Genomic DNA, 16,114 nt, shown 5'->3' on the forward strand with positions numbered 1-16,114 from the left:
GCTACCTACATGCCTACGTGATACACAAGACTTTATGTCCAAGATTAAACAAGATCCCGGTGTGGAACACACAGCCCTGTTGGTAACGATGGACGTACAAAGTCTATATACGATCATACCACATAGGGAAGGCATACAAGCGCTCAGAGATATTCTCATCAAATCATCGGTTTATGAAGGACCCCCTATCGAATACCTCTTGGAATTTCTGTCAATAGCACTCTCCTGTAATTTTTTCAAATTTGAAAACCAATTCTTTCTTCAGTTGTCAGGAACTGCAATGGGTGCGGCTATGGCACCAGCATACGCTAATTCTTACATGTTCATGTTTGAACAAACGCATATCCTATGTAAATATGGACACCACATTAAACACTACTATCGCTTTGTCGATGACGTGTTTCTCATCTGGACTGGGACCTCCGTTGAGCTAGAAAAGATGATCACTGAAATCAACCAACTATCTACACCAGTTAAGCTAAGTGTTGAACAAGACACACTATCGATCCAATTTCTAGATGTCACAATATACAAGAAAGATGACAAACTTGAATTCACTCTACATCGAAAAAAAACAGATCGAAATACTCTACTCATGGCTTCCAGTTTTCATCCCAAACAGTTTAAAAGATCATTACCGATATCACAGTTTCTGAGGGTCCTCAGATATAACACGGAAACGGACAAACGAGACACACAGATCCAAGAGATGTGGGAAAGATTTAGAGAACGAGGATATCTACCGTGTACACTCAAGGCGGCACATACTAAAGCAGTGGACATTTGGAATCGTGAGAAAACTACTTCCAAAAATAGGACAACACCCAAAACACCGAGGATCTATCTCCCTATCACTTTTCATACAGGGACCTCGATCATCAGAAACTCCATTCATAAAAACTGGGGTATGCTTAGATCGGACAAATCTTTACCTAGAACATTCTTGGAAACACCCATATTAAGCTATAAAAGAAACAAAAATTTGAAAGATCTCCTGGTCAAGAATGAACCTATAGCCAGTTATCGCAAGCCCGCTCTGATCTCCAAGAAAGGTTGCTTTAAATGCAGTGGGTGTGTGACATGTGGTCACATGATCAGTGGTACAACTTTCGCCCATCCTCATAGTGGCCTCAAAATCAAAATACCACACTATATTACATGTACCACTGATCATGTCATATACATGATCACATGCCCCTGCGGACTCTCATATGTGGGGAAAACCGACTTGACCCTACGGGATCGCATAAGAGGACATAGATCTACGATTATGACCGCATTCAGGGATCAACATAGCGACAAACCAGTGGCCAAACATTTTTTAAACTTGGAACACAGACTCCCGACTCTCAGATTTGTGGCCATAGATCATGTGCCTCCCATGTCCAGAGGAGGGGACAGATCGAGGATCTTGCTACAACGAGAGGCCCAATGGATATATCGATTGGACACTGTCGCCCCTAAGGGGCTCAATGAAAATATTATTTTGTCTATGTTTCTATAATTGGGGTATAGAACACCGTGAGATGTGTTGTATATATTTGAACTTTTCATTTAGTCTCTCCAGCTGTCTCTCTTGCTCCGTTCTCTCTGTGTTGCATTCTTTTTCAGTCTTTCTCCGGTATCTCCTGGTGGCTCCTGATCGATAGAATAGGTCTTCAAAATGACTAACTCCTCAAGAATATGGCTATTTATCCCCGAGCCGCCGACTCTATTATACATAGAGTTGGAATAGTTATTTTTGACAGTTATGACATAGCTGCCCTGCTTTGCGTCTTTACATAGACTATGGTCATCATAAGCTAGTTCTCCATTGTTATGTTGGTTATGATATGGTGGATATCACCTTTATATGTATTTTTCTATGTCCTATGTATATATAAGATTAGGTGGTATAGCTCTCTGGGGAGATCTATATGACATCTATGCACATTTTCTTCACTGCATGCAATTTGGCACTATTTTCATTGCGTGATCACATACGTGGATTCACTGTAAAAGTCTTACAAATTTGTTTGCATCTTATATAGCTGTATGCATAGCTATTCCTACATTTTTCATAGTTCACATTTAATTTACATAGATATATATTCACATATCTATACACTGCTCGGGATAGATAACTCTGTAAATGTTTTGTATATGGGTTTCCTAGCAACACATGTACACGTCAGCACGCACGTAGCACGACGGGTCACGTAGTCACGTGATCGCTAATTCACTTCCGGGTTTACACGGAGGAGGGGAGGTGATTCAGTCACGATTGGTGAGTACATTATTGATTATGCTATATATTTGGTTAATGTTTATTGATACACTGATCTTGAGGAAGACCCTGAGGGGTCGAAACGTCGATCGTTATTTGAAAATTTGGAAATAAAATACTAAAGGACTTTTTATGAAGACCGGAGAGTGCTTCCCTTATTTCTGCATATATATATATATATATATATACACACACACAAACACACACTACAGCACCCCTCACACTGCACCACCACACACATTACGCTCCAGATACACGCTAGATCCCTTACCCTATATGCACTCTTAATCCTCTATATATATATATATATATATATATATATATACACACACACACAATCTCCTATACACACTCTGGGTCCTTTACACACTAGATCTCCTACACACCCTCTCTACAACCCCTACACACACTACGTCACCTATACACACACACACACACTACAGCCTGTATGCACACACTCGCTACATCCCCTATAACACTATGCCCCCTATACACACACTATCTACAGCCCCTAGCCACACATATTACACCACAAACACAAATGAAATTTACCTATTTACACAATACCACACCACACTCTACACACACGCAATTTCACAAGCAGGCTCCAAACACATGCACCATACACTTTCCTGGCCCAATTGTCCTCTGGTATCCCACTTGTGGAGACACCAGAGACAATTTAAAAGCAAACACAGCGCAAGCCTTTTTCTAATGCCAGAGCTCTTCAGCGCGGCTCTGCGCATTGAACCAACTTGCTCACTTTGAGAGGGGGCGTGCTTGTCATTAGTGATGACAAAACACACCCTCTCTGGCCCCGCCCCCTTCTTAGGGGCCGCTCTGATTGAAAAATGCCCGGGCCTAATTTTTTTCCCAGTCCGGCCCTGGCAGTGTGTGTGTATGAGTGCAGTCTGTGTGTGTGATGCAGTGTGTATGAATGCAGTGTGTGTGTGTATGAGTGCAGTGTGTGTGTATGAGTGCAGTGTGTGTGTGTGTGTGTGTGATGCAGTGTGTGTATGAATGCAGTGTGTGTGTATGAGTGCAGTGTGTATGAATGCAGTGTTTGAGTGTGTGATGCAGAGCCTCGGTGGGGGTGGGCATTTTTATTATATTTGTATTATTTTATTTTAATAGTTTTTTTGTTATATTAATTTGTTTTAATTATTATTATTGTATTATTTATTGTTATTATTATTATTATTATTAATATTTGTATTATTTTTTTCGTCCCCCCTCCCTGCTTGATACATGGCAGGGAGGGGGGCTCTCACTCCCTGGTGGTCCAGTGACATTGGCAGTTCAGTGGAGGGGGGCTGGCAGGAAGCACTTACCTCTCCTGCAGCTCCTGTCAGCTCCCTTCTCCTCCGCGCCGGTCCGTGCAGCTCCTCTGTCAGCTCACAGTGTAAGTCTCGCGAGAGCCGCACTATGACCCCGCGGCTCTCGCGAGACTTATACTGGGAGCTGACAGAGGTGCTGAAAGGACCAGCGCGGAGGAGAAGGGAGCTGACAGGAGCTGCAGGAGAGGTAAGCGCTCGCTGCCAGCCCCCAGTCTGTATTATGGCAATGTAAATTATTTATATAAAAATATCAAAATACACTTAGAATGATGTTAATTATATGTATATATATATAGTTATATAAAATAAAAATAATCAATAAATAAATTGAAATTAAAAAATATATATATATACATACACCAGTTTTAATTTGTTCTAACTGTATTTTGATATTAACATACATATATATTAAATTCAAAATACATTTAGAATGACGTTATAAATACATATATATATATCTATACATAAATAAAAATAATAAATAAAAATAAAACAAAATATTTATACATACATACACACAAACACATATATTTAATGGCATACCATTTGCAAAAGTAGACAACCCAAGGTATTGTAAATGGGGTATGTCCAGTCTTTTTTAGTAGCCACAAACACTGGCCAAAATTAGCGTTTAATTTCGTTTTTTGCATTTTTCACACACAACAAATATGAATGCTAACTTTGACCAGTGTTTGTGACTAAGTGGCTACTAAAAAAGACTGGACATATCCTGTTTGTAATACCTTGGGTTGTCTACTTTTGCAAATGGTATGCCATCATGGGGGTAATTTTCATTCCTGGGCTACCATATGGTCTCAAAGGCAACATAACCGGTCTGTCAAATTTTATGTGTATAAACGTAAAAATGTAACACGCTATATTTGACCCTGTAACTTTCCAAAACACCATAAAACCTGTACATTGGGGGTTACTGTTTTACTCTTGAGACGTCGCTGAATACAAATATGTGTACTTTATTGCAGTAACAGCTAACAGTATTGTGACATTCACTGTTAAAGTGCCATGCAGAACTAAAAAAAAATAATATTTCTTAATTTCTCACTTTATTTTTTATATTTTATTCACATTAAATTGTTTAATATACAAATATTTTATGTGTCATGAAAGCCCTGTTTCTCCTGAACAAAATAATATATGATAAGTGTGAGTGCACATAATATGAAACATGTGAATTACGCCTGAACAGACATAGTGCAAATTCCAGGTTTTGTTTTACGTTTTGTCTTGATCACAACTTGTACAACTGCCTCAGTCCTTAAGGGGTTAATTAAGCATATGTGATTACTGAAATTATCTGGTTTGGTGCTGAAGGTTTTTTTATATTTAAAGACAACTTGTATGCATTATTTAGAATTACATCCCTGGTTTCACACAGAGCAACTGCTTCAACTGTGTTAAGGATAGATTGGTTCGCAGGCAACATATATATTTGTATCTGCAACGACAGTCTTTTTGTCAACATTCAATTAATTCAATTGTTTAACATTTCACCAAGTCAAAACATTGAGATCATGCATCACGAAAATCCCAATAGACCAATCCTAGCTTCATAAATTGGAGATAAGCTGGTGCTAAAAGCGTTCCTTCTATCTTTGTTTGTATAACATTTAACATATTTTCAAGAGATTTGAGACCACCTTGGAAATAACTCCTAGATGGTACTTGGTGGTTTTGCACTCAACAAGCAGTTAGTGACTTGTTGACTTGGACATGTTCCTGATGTAGTACAAATCAGTTGATTCAATGCAACTTTGCCATTAATGGATAGACAGATTGCAACAAATATCTTTCTTTTTGCAACCGTCCTAACAGACACTTTCCATTGGTGACTTCTCCCCATTTACATTTTTCCTCCACTTTTTAGAACGGAACTCGTTGATAAATCTTGGTTGATGGTTGATTGTACCTTTTGCACCATGTGTGCACATGCTCTCCATTTGTGTGCTCACATTTCTTAAAGATAGCTGTAGAAAAAAAATATCTATATAAAAAAAGTGAAGGAACAGCATCAGATCTGTTTGGTAAAGGGTCCGCCTAGTATCTGACTATGTTTTGAATTATATTCAAGAAAAGAAAAAAGAAAAACAACAATTAGAATATATTTTTAAGTAAAATATACAGCATATCTGCATAGGTTTGATACAAAGAATTAATAAAGCCATACGTTTGCTCTGCTCAGCGTGAGTTGTAATGGCTTAGACTATTATCCAAGAATTTTCAGACAGGATATTACATTTAAAGAGTTGGAGATGGATGTAATTGTCACACATGTAATGCCAATGTAATGGTTTCATCAGCAGTTTTCAATCTACTGTGCAACCTGCTGATATTAATTAATAACATACTTCCCATTTTGTGACCGTAGAGACATCTATTACATGTAGTTAGGGAGAAATAGTGTGTTCCAATGTGAGAACACTGCCAAGACTTTATAGTTAAAATTAGCTTCTATGAAATGGTTTTTACTTCCTTCAGAAAACAAATCATGATAGATTATTTTCCTAACATTTCCTAACATTACATTCTTTCCATTAGATACACTTTGGTCACCAATATCACATTTCATGTCAGTGCTAAATAAACTGCCCAGTGGTGGAACACCTGAAATAGGTATGATCTAGACTTGTGTGTTTTGTTTTGAGTGATCAGCGATTCATCTGTATACCGCAACTCCAAAACACCATATGAATGTATCAAGAAACAAATGAAATGGGCAACGGACGAGCCATTTCATTTGCTTTGTGATTTGGCTGTGGCGGCGGGCTGCACTTGCAAGCCAGCCACCACCGCATTAAAATGTAAAAAAGAAAAACAAAAAGGTACATTTGGTGGCCCCTCCCATATATAAGGACTTAAAGCAATTAAACTGTTACTATTAAAGGTAAACTATTGTGTCAGGAAAACAAAGTTGTTTACCTGGCACTATAGCTTCCCCCTCCTTTTGACCCCCCCATCACTTATCTCAGTCCAGTGCCGATGTTCGTCATGCATAGCATAAAGATGTGCAGTGTCAGGCGACCAAACATCACCTAATTCCTTTGAAGTCCCTCTAGTGGCTGTCTAGTATACAGCCACTAGAGGTGGAGATAACTCTGAAAGGTAATTATTGCAGTTTCTTAAAAAACTGCAAGTTACCTTAGTAGGGTTACGGGACCTGGGATACTCCACCCAGACCACTTCAATGAGCTGAAGTGGTCTGGGTGCCTATAGTGTCCATTTAAACTGATATAAAGCAAGGAAAAATATTGAGGAGGTTTAAACATATGAATGAGCCAAACGATATGTTTATGTAAGCCACTTACTATATACAGAGCAAACTTCAAAGGAACAAATGAAAAGGAGGGATTAATAAAATGTAAAAGAGACTATTTAAACTGGAATTGATCTCATTGCTATGCATTATTAAAATAATACACTAAACAAAATGCAAACAAATTATTAACTACAAGATAAGACCGAATATCCTTTGCTTGCTACAAATTTACAGATTTTGCAGGAAGTGACTGACAGCTATTGATCATCCCACTGCCATCAGTTTGAACTCTATGTGTATACCATAAAAGTCTGTTAAAAGTAGTTTTGATATCACTAGTAGATTCATTCATTATAATTAATAAATAAACAGAACTTGCTTGATCTCTTAAAACCTCAATCAGCATAAACTTGTGGCATCTCTCGGGACAGTACACACTGGAACATCTAGCAATTATGTATATGGTAAGCAGTTAATTGTCCTAAATCAGAACTGTCAATGATATTCTAAAAATAGTGAGAATAAAAGATCTATTGCTAACAAAGCTGTGAGAAGCACTAGTGATTGGTATGATTTGTGTCAATGAGTCACGCCAGTTGTATGATCCAAGTCTCCCTAACTTGGGTTTTTTGCAGTACATGACATGCAACAGAAACTTAAATGACAAGTTATGCTATGAACCATGAATCATGCTTTTTCTCAAATTGCCTAAAATCGGATCCTGAGCTTCTGTGGGATATTGCTCATGTTAGCTCTTATTAGTTCGCACTGACAGTGCCAAAATTACAAACAGAGTGATTTCAAGACTTTGGGATCAATCCACTAAACAGAAAATGTGACTTTAAAAAAAACAATTTAAATAATCAAAGCATAAAAGAACTGATTAGGAAAAAGAAAATCAACAACACTCATATTTTGCTAGGCTGGTCCAAAATGTAACATTTATTTTTTAGGTTCATTGAATAATATTAAATAAGGTATTGATTTAATAAGCTTTCCAAATGATTCAGTACTATTAGAAAAACATTTAAGGGATTTATCTACAGAAGTCCATTAAAGTCTATGGGAATGTTTGTAGATAAATCATGTGGAAATCTTTCTAATAGTATTGAATCATACTATATGTATAATCATACTATGTATAGACCGATCAGCCACAATTTTAAAACCACCTGCCTAATATCGTATAGGTTACCCTCGTCCTGCCAGAACAACTCTGATGCGTCAAGGCATGGACTCCAAAAGACCTCTGAATGTGTCCTGTGGTATCTGGCACTAAGACATTAGCAGCAGTTCATGCAAGTTGTGAGGTGGAAAATCCATACATCGGATTTAATGTTCACATCCTACAAAGGCTCAATCAAATTGAGATCTGGGGAATTCGGAAGCCTAGACAACACCTTGAACTCTTTGTCATTTTCCTCAATCCATACCTGAACAAGTTTCATAGTGTAGCAGGATGCATTAATTAGCTAAAAGAGGAACAGGGAACAAGGAACAGGGATCAGGGAACACCATTGCCATGAAGGGGGGCACAACATTCTCTAGGTAGGTGATATATGACAAAGTTGCATCCAGATGAATGCCAGGTTTCCCAGCAGAACATTTCCCAGAGCATAACACTGCCTCCGTCCGCCAGCCTTCTACCCACAGTAATCTCTTCCCCAGATAAACAAAGCACATGCCTCCAGCCATCCACCTGATCTAAAGGAACATGTGATTTATCAGACCAGGCACCATGATCCAGTTCTGATGCTCACATCTCCATTGAAGGCACTTTCGGCGGTGGATGGGGGCATCATGGGCACTCTAACGGTCTGCAGCTGCGCAACCCCATATGCAGCAAACTGTTTTGACACCTTTCTATCATGGCCAGCATTAAGTTGTTCAGCAATTTTAGGTACAGTAGCTCTTCTGTGTGATCGGACCAGACAGTCCTTTGCTTCCCACATGCAACCATCGCCCATCATTGCATCACTTTTGGTAGGTACTAACCATCGCATACTGGGAACACCTCACAAGGTTTGAAATTACCTAGCCATCACTATTTGACCCTTGTCAAAGTCCCTGAGATCTTTTCACTTGCACATCTTTCCTGCTTCCAACACATGAAGTTCAAGAACTGACTGTTCAGTTGCTGCTAAATATATACCACCCTTTGGCAGGTGCCATTGTAACAATATAATCAATGTTATCCACTTCACCTGACTGTGGACTGTGGTTTTAATGTTGTGACTGATCAGTGTATTATTTGCAGGCTTTGTAATTTTCAGATGCCCATGCCAGTATTTTGCTTCTACCCTGAGTACCTGGACCATTATTTATTCTACATATCTGGACGTGGGACCTGGCCAGCCCTGGACCCGGAGCACCTTGGTTGTTTGGTGAGTGCAAAATCCATACATTTTCATCCATGCTAGTATTTCTGACACTTTCTGAAATAATGCATGATAAGAGGCACCATACAATCTTCATAAGAGGGGAGGGGTAGCTAATACTTCCTGATAGGTACAATCTAAAAATAGTACATCATAGTAGCACAGCCTAATGATCAGGTAATCAGCCAAAGGACTTTCTCAAGGGAGGATAACAGTATACAACATATGATCCCTATATATACACATAATAAGCCCCATCTGGAGGATTGGGTGGCCACCCACTTATTGAAGGAGATGCAGCAACCCAGACTATCAGGGTGTGATCACTGTAAATACACATGGAAAGGCACATAATACAGGGGTTAAATAAACAAAAAATGCCCAGAAAACCAAGAGGGCCTTACACGAAATCGAAAGGATGGTATTAATTGTGATGTGATGTTAATATTTTTTAATGACACTTACTTGGCAGTGTAGACGTTAAATCCGAATCGATCAGTAATCCCTCATCTAGCAAAATGATATAGTACATAATAAAATTCTGCCTTGTAAACAAATTGTGATGGCATATTGGCTGTTGGATGACAGAATAATCAGAGAAAACTGATCAACTGAACATTTTCCAATTCGCCAATCACTGTCACGTAGTAGTTCATCATCAAATATAAGTAAAATTGTTATACTTATGCACAGCACCAATGATGCAATGAAATGAATAACAGATGCTTTTCTTTCTTTCTTTTTTGTCATAAGTTGTTTTTAAGATTTTAAACATCATGTATCCCATTTTACATTTTAAATAAATCATATCTGACTATTGGCAACCTTTCTTATAATTGGCTAGTCAAACAGAGGATTCCCAATGAGTACTGTGGTTTTATATGTTGGAGTATGAGAACGTGAAGTCAATGTTACCATACAATATCAATTCAAAGTCAAGGTGTACAATGTCAGTGTGAAATGAAGGCAATATCAAAGTACAAAACGGTTCCATGAATGTTCTATGTATCTGAAATATTATAAATGTTATCCATGTCATTTGTTTTGCAATATCTTATATACAGCATATGTAACACTCTAGGGTTTATTTATTAAATTGTGGAGAAATGACAATCAAATTTCCCATTTTAGGTTAAAACAGTCGAAACAAAAAACATTTTCCAATTCTATTTTATCTTTTTGTCTCCCTGTCCATCTGCTTGAAAATTTGCTAAATTTGTTTTTTGGTTTAAAGGATAGACAGACAGACAGACAGACAGACAGATAGAAAGATAGATAGATAGATAGATAAATAGATAGATAGATAGATAGATAGATAGATGTTGCTATGTAGTATGTTGTTCACCCAGTCATCAAATCATTACAAATATATTTAAATATAAATTTGCAATATGTTTAACTATTTGTAATACTATTTCAGAACACACTATGAATTCGTTAAAGACCAAATTTCAAGCGACAGTAATTTTATTTCTTGTTTTTTTGTAAAAAAAAACAAACAATAAAACTCCCCACAGTGCAAATCGAGATATGACTGATGCGTATCACTTGCACATCTCAAGCTGACCTTTGGAAAGCCATTTTTGTTCCTTGTGTTAGACTATAAGTCCCAGCACTGGTACTTGATAGGTTATTAAGTATTTTTTTTTTAATCCATCAGGTTCTGGCATTAATGTTTTCATAGTGATAAACTATCTTGCAGGATGATGTCAGCAATGTTCTAGTAAAGATTCTGTTGAAATTGAAGATACATGTTGAGTCTCTTTGAGACATCTCGCACATCCTTTAAAACATCTGGATATTACCATTTTACATCAAGGTTATGGGTTAAATTATGATACTTTTGTATTTAGACTATAAAACCCAATCTCTGACTTGCTTACCTTACGTAAACTCGTCTTCTATTCACCTGTCAAATTTTGATTTTTGAACATATGGTCAACTCTTTGAAATCATGATGGTTATTGTATAGATTTTCACGGCCTGGATTCTACAAATTTTTTGATCCATCAAATTATGCAAGTGTCATAAAGATGACTGACTGAAACATAAGCAGATTTTACGATGATCCTGCGATTTGGTGTTAGTTTAGTTTGTGTAATTACTACTATTTTATGGTTGCGATGTATATTCCCCATGAAAGATCTCAAGGGGTTTCAGGGATATCTTTTTCACAGCTGGATTTCTGCTTATTGACCTTCTTTCGTATATCGCTGTCTATCATTTTAAAGGAGACAGGTCTAACAGACAGTAATCTGAAGCAAATTACTGTTACTGTTTGATCCTTCTGATATGGAAATACATTCCAAAACATCAGGACAGACGGATGTCTTCAGAAACAAAAATGTTCTCCCTGTGATATTAGTCAATGACATTTTCTGGATGTTGCAGCAAGGTTACTCTAGTTCGGAAATAGCGTTTCTGGTGTTATTTTGCCGTGTCGCTAGTTTCAGTAGGTTCAGGCTCTGACAACAATCTGTATGAGTCGGGGCTAGGCAAAAGGTAGCTCCTCAGATGTTAGAAAACTACAACTATTCAAATGCTTTGTTAGTCTTTAGAATGGAAGAGCATTATAGAAGTTGCACTTTCACAACATCTCTGAATCTATATTAGATTACCCCTGGCAGAAGTGATGATTTCATGAAACTCTGTATTTTTGTAAATTAAAACCGAATGGCAAAACTAAGGCAAAGATAGTCAAGTCGTCCTGGCCGAGTTGGAGAATTTTTTCAGATCAGGTATCTCTGCTTCAATTATACCCATTTAGTTTTAATTCATGAAAATTTGGAGTTTAGTAAATAACCCTGTAAAGAATACTAACACTGTCTATTATTTAATTCCATTTGTCGTTAGGCCATAGTGGCTGGATATGAATACTAGAAGGTTTTGTCCGTTTCTGCCTATATTTGTTTGTGAAAACAATATAGGATACATATATATATATATATATATATATATATATATATATATATATATATATATATATATATATATATATAAAGATTCAGAGTATCCTTGCACTCATGCTTTCTGGCTGGTGTTGGCCGGGTTCTTGAAATCCAGGGAAAAATATGTATATGTAGATAATGATCATACCCTGATCCTGATGAAAGTTCCAGATGGAACTGAAACGTTGATCTTTTAATGGATATTAATAAACTGTAAGTTTTAATTTTCAAAGTCCGAGAGTGCTGATCATTATATATATATATATATATATATATATATATATATATATATATATATATATATATATATATAATAAAAATAATCAATAAATAAATGGAAAAAATTAAATAAAATTATATATTAGTTGAAATTTGTTCTAACTGTATTTTGATATTAATATACATATATATTTAAATAAATAATATATATATATATAATTATATAGATTAATATTAAAATACACTTTTAATAATTATTTATGTATGGGTATGTGCATATAAAAGTACTTTTATCTACTTTTAAAACTATTTAATAACTTTTTAAACTTTTGTGCAGGCATTAGGAGGACTGCCTGAGAGCTCAGGTAGGCCCCCTGTAGACACTGCACAAGCCGGCTATTTTGGACATGTGATCGAGAGGACCCCGCGATCACATGACCTGGATCGTGCAGAAGGGGTCTCCCTGAGCTCCCAGGCAGACCCCAGGATCACGATCACCGGCAGGGGATCGCCAGCGATCAGGTTAGTGGGTATTTACTAATGGACGTACCAGGTACGTCTACGGTCATTAACAGCCGTTTTTTGTCAGACTTACCTGGTACGTCCATGGTTGGGAAGGGGTTAAAAAAATGATGGGTCTAAAATCTGGTGTGAATATTTCATGTATAAAGCACAAGTTTGGTGAAACAAGATAGCTCAGATGCAGTAGAGTTTGGAATTCTAAATTACTTGTTACACATGTAACTCAAAATATCAAAATATGGAACCATGACAGCAATGCTTATCACAAATGCACTAAATGTAGGTAGGTTAGTAGTACGTTTTAAGGGGAGACTCTTTGCCTTGCTGGATACTGTAAGCATTTTTTGTATAGAGTATGTGTGCATGTAGGGGTGGATCTATATGTACTGTTGCTCTTGGAATGCAGTGGTGTGCTTGTGTGTAGTGTTGGCTTTCAAATGCAGGCATGCTTTTATGTGTAGTGTTGGTGTTTGAATGAAAGAGTGTTTGTATATAGTTTTAGCGTTTTATTACAAGGATGTGTTTGCATATAATGTTTGTATTTGATTGCAGGGGTGTTGACTCTAATACACGCGTACCTTTGTGTGCAGTATTGGTGTTTGAATGAAGGGGTACATTTGTATATAGTTTTGGAGTTTGAATGCAGCTGTGTGTTTGTATGTAATGTTTGTGTTTAATTGCAGGTGTGTGTTTACATGTTATGCTGGTGTTTGATTGCTTGGATGTATACACTGTCACAAATTTTTATACAGATATACATACACATAAACACACATAGATACACACATATAAACACACAGACACATATACACACACATTCAGACATACACTGACACATACATACAGACTGATACACACATAAATACACACAATGAAACACACACACACACACCGTCACTAACATATACACACACTTAAACGTAGATTCACACATTGACACGTACAAAGACCATGACAGCCAAATGCACGCACTGACATATACACACGAATTCAGATACACAGGTACACATACACATTTGTTGACACCGAGATACACATACTAAACACACCTTTACACACAGACAAACACACTGATGCATACACACCTTGGCACACAGATACACTGACACTTACACACATTGACACACAGATACGCATACAAACACATATTGATACAGATGGACACACTCACACATATACACAAACTTAAACTCAAATACACACACTGACACATACACGCACTTTGACACAGAGATACACTGTCAGGGTACCTGTGGTCTCTACCTCCGAAAGAGGTAGAGACTTAGCTGTTCCCCCATCCAGACGGCCTGATGGCTCCCTTCCCCGCGGTCTATCCGGTCATGCTAGGCCGGCCGCGAGGGAGTGACTGCCTTTTACAGCATCTAGGCAGGAAGTAGTCATCAGGACACTCCCCCGGAACGACCTGTCAGTCAATTGCTGCAGAACCAATCAAGACGCCTTGGAGGCGTGGTTACTGCTCTGAACAGGGTATTTAACAGAGCTTCTTTCATTAGCTCATTGCCCTGTCGTGGTTCTAGCTTGTTCTAGTCACTCAGTGCTTGTGTATTCTATTATCCCTTTTGGTTTTGACCCGGCTTGTTTACCTTACTCTGCTTATCTCTGTTACCCTTGATTCGGCTTGTCTCTCGCTTACCTGTCTTCTGTTACCCTCGACCTCGGCTTGTCTTTAACCATTCTATACTGTACTACTTACGTTAGTCCGGCCATTCTAAGGTCCGGTATACGTATCTGGCTACTGTTTGTACTCTGCGTGTTGGATCCCTGTCCCGATCCTGACATACACTCACTAACACATACACACCTTATGTCAGGATCGGGACAGGGATCCAACACGCAGAGTACAAACAGGTGGTAGGTACGTATACCGGACCTTAGAATGGCCGGACTTAACGTAAGGAGTAAGTAGAGAATGGTCTAGAGACAAGCCGAGGTCGAGGGAACGAGAGGACAGGTAAGCGAGAGACAAGCCGAGTCAAAGGGTAACAGAGATAAGCAGGGTAGTACAAACAAGCCGGGTCAGAACCAAAAAGACAACTAGAATACAAGAGCACTGAGTGACTAGACAGGCTAGAACCACGACAGGGCAATGAGCAGATGCCGAAAGCCTTACTTTATACCTTGATTCTAGAGGGTAATCACGCCCCGACGAGTCCTGATTAGTGCTCGGGACTTGACTGACAGGTCGGCCCGGGTTGGCGTGATGACGTCGACTACTGAGCGTCGCGTCATATAAGGAAGTGGATCCCTCGCGGTCGGCGTGTAAATGTACGAGAGGACCGCGAGGAACGGAAGAAACAACCCCTCTGGGAGGATAAACGCCCAAGTCTCTCACCTCCTCTGAGGTAGAGACTACAGGTACCCTGACACCTTAACACACAGATACACATACAAATACACTGACACAGATACACACACTGACACGCACACACATTGACATACAGATACACGCTGACATGTACACACACCTTGACACACAGATACGCATGTACACACACTGACACATACACCCATCTTGACACACAGATACATAAACTGACACATACACACATTGACACATACACACACTGGCACATACACACACATTGACACATACATACTTACACATACACACTCATTGAGACACATTGACACATACATACTTACACATACTTGCACATACACACTCATTGAGACACAGATACACAGACAAACTGACACACACATTGATAGATGCACACATACATGTCATAATTTTTATATTTGTAATATATTGACAATATTTTTATATTTTAACATACCAAAGTGCCAGGGCTACCCGATGAGCCTCTGAGGGACAAGAGAGATCCAGAGAAGACAGATACATTTGCATATTATCAGCATATAAGTGATATTGCAAGCCAAAGGAGTTGCTTAGTTTACCAAGACCGGCTGTAAAGAATGAGACCAGTAGGGGGCTTGGGGAATACGAACAAATAGGGGTTGTGGAGGAGAGGAAGAACTAGAAAAGGAGACATTTAAAGAGAGCTGGGACAGGTAGGAGGAAAAGCAGGAAAGATCAGAGCCTCATAGACCATATACTGCATATAAAAGCAAATAAAATGTGTAATTTAAAAAAGCAAAAACTGTGTTTTTTATTATTTTATTTTATACGATTATTTGTGTAATATATC

Source organism: Pelobates fuscus, chromosome 4 (assembly GCF_036172605.1).
Source record: "Pelobates fuscus isolate aPelFus1 chromosome 4, aPelFus1.pri, whole genome shotgun sequence".
NCBI lineage: Eukaryota > Metazoa > Chordata > Amphibia > Anura > Pelobatidae > Pelobates > Pelobates fuscus.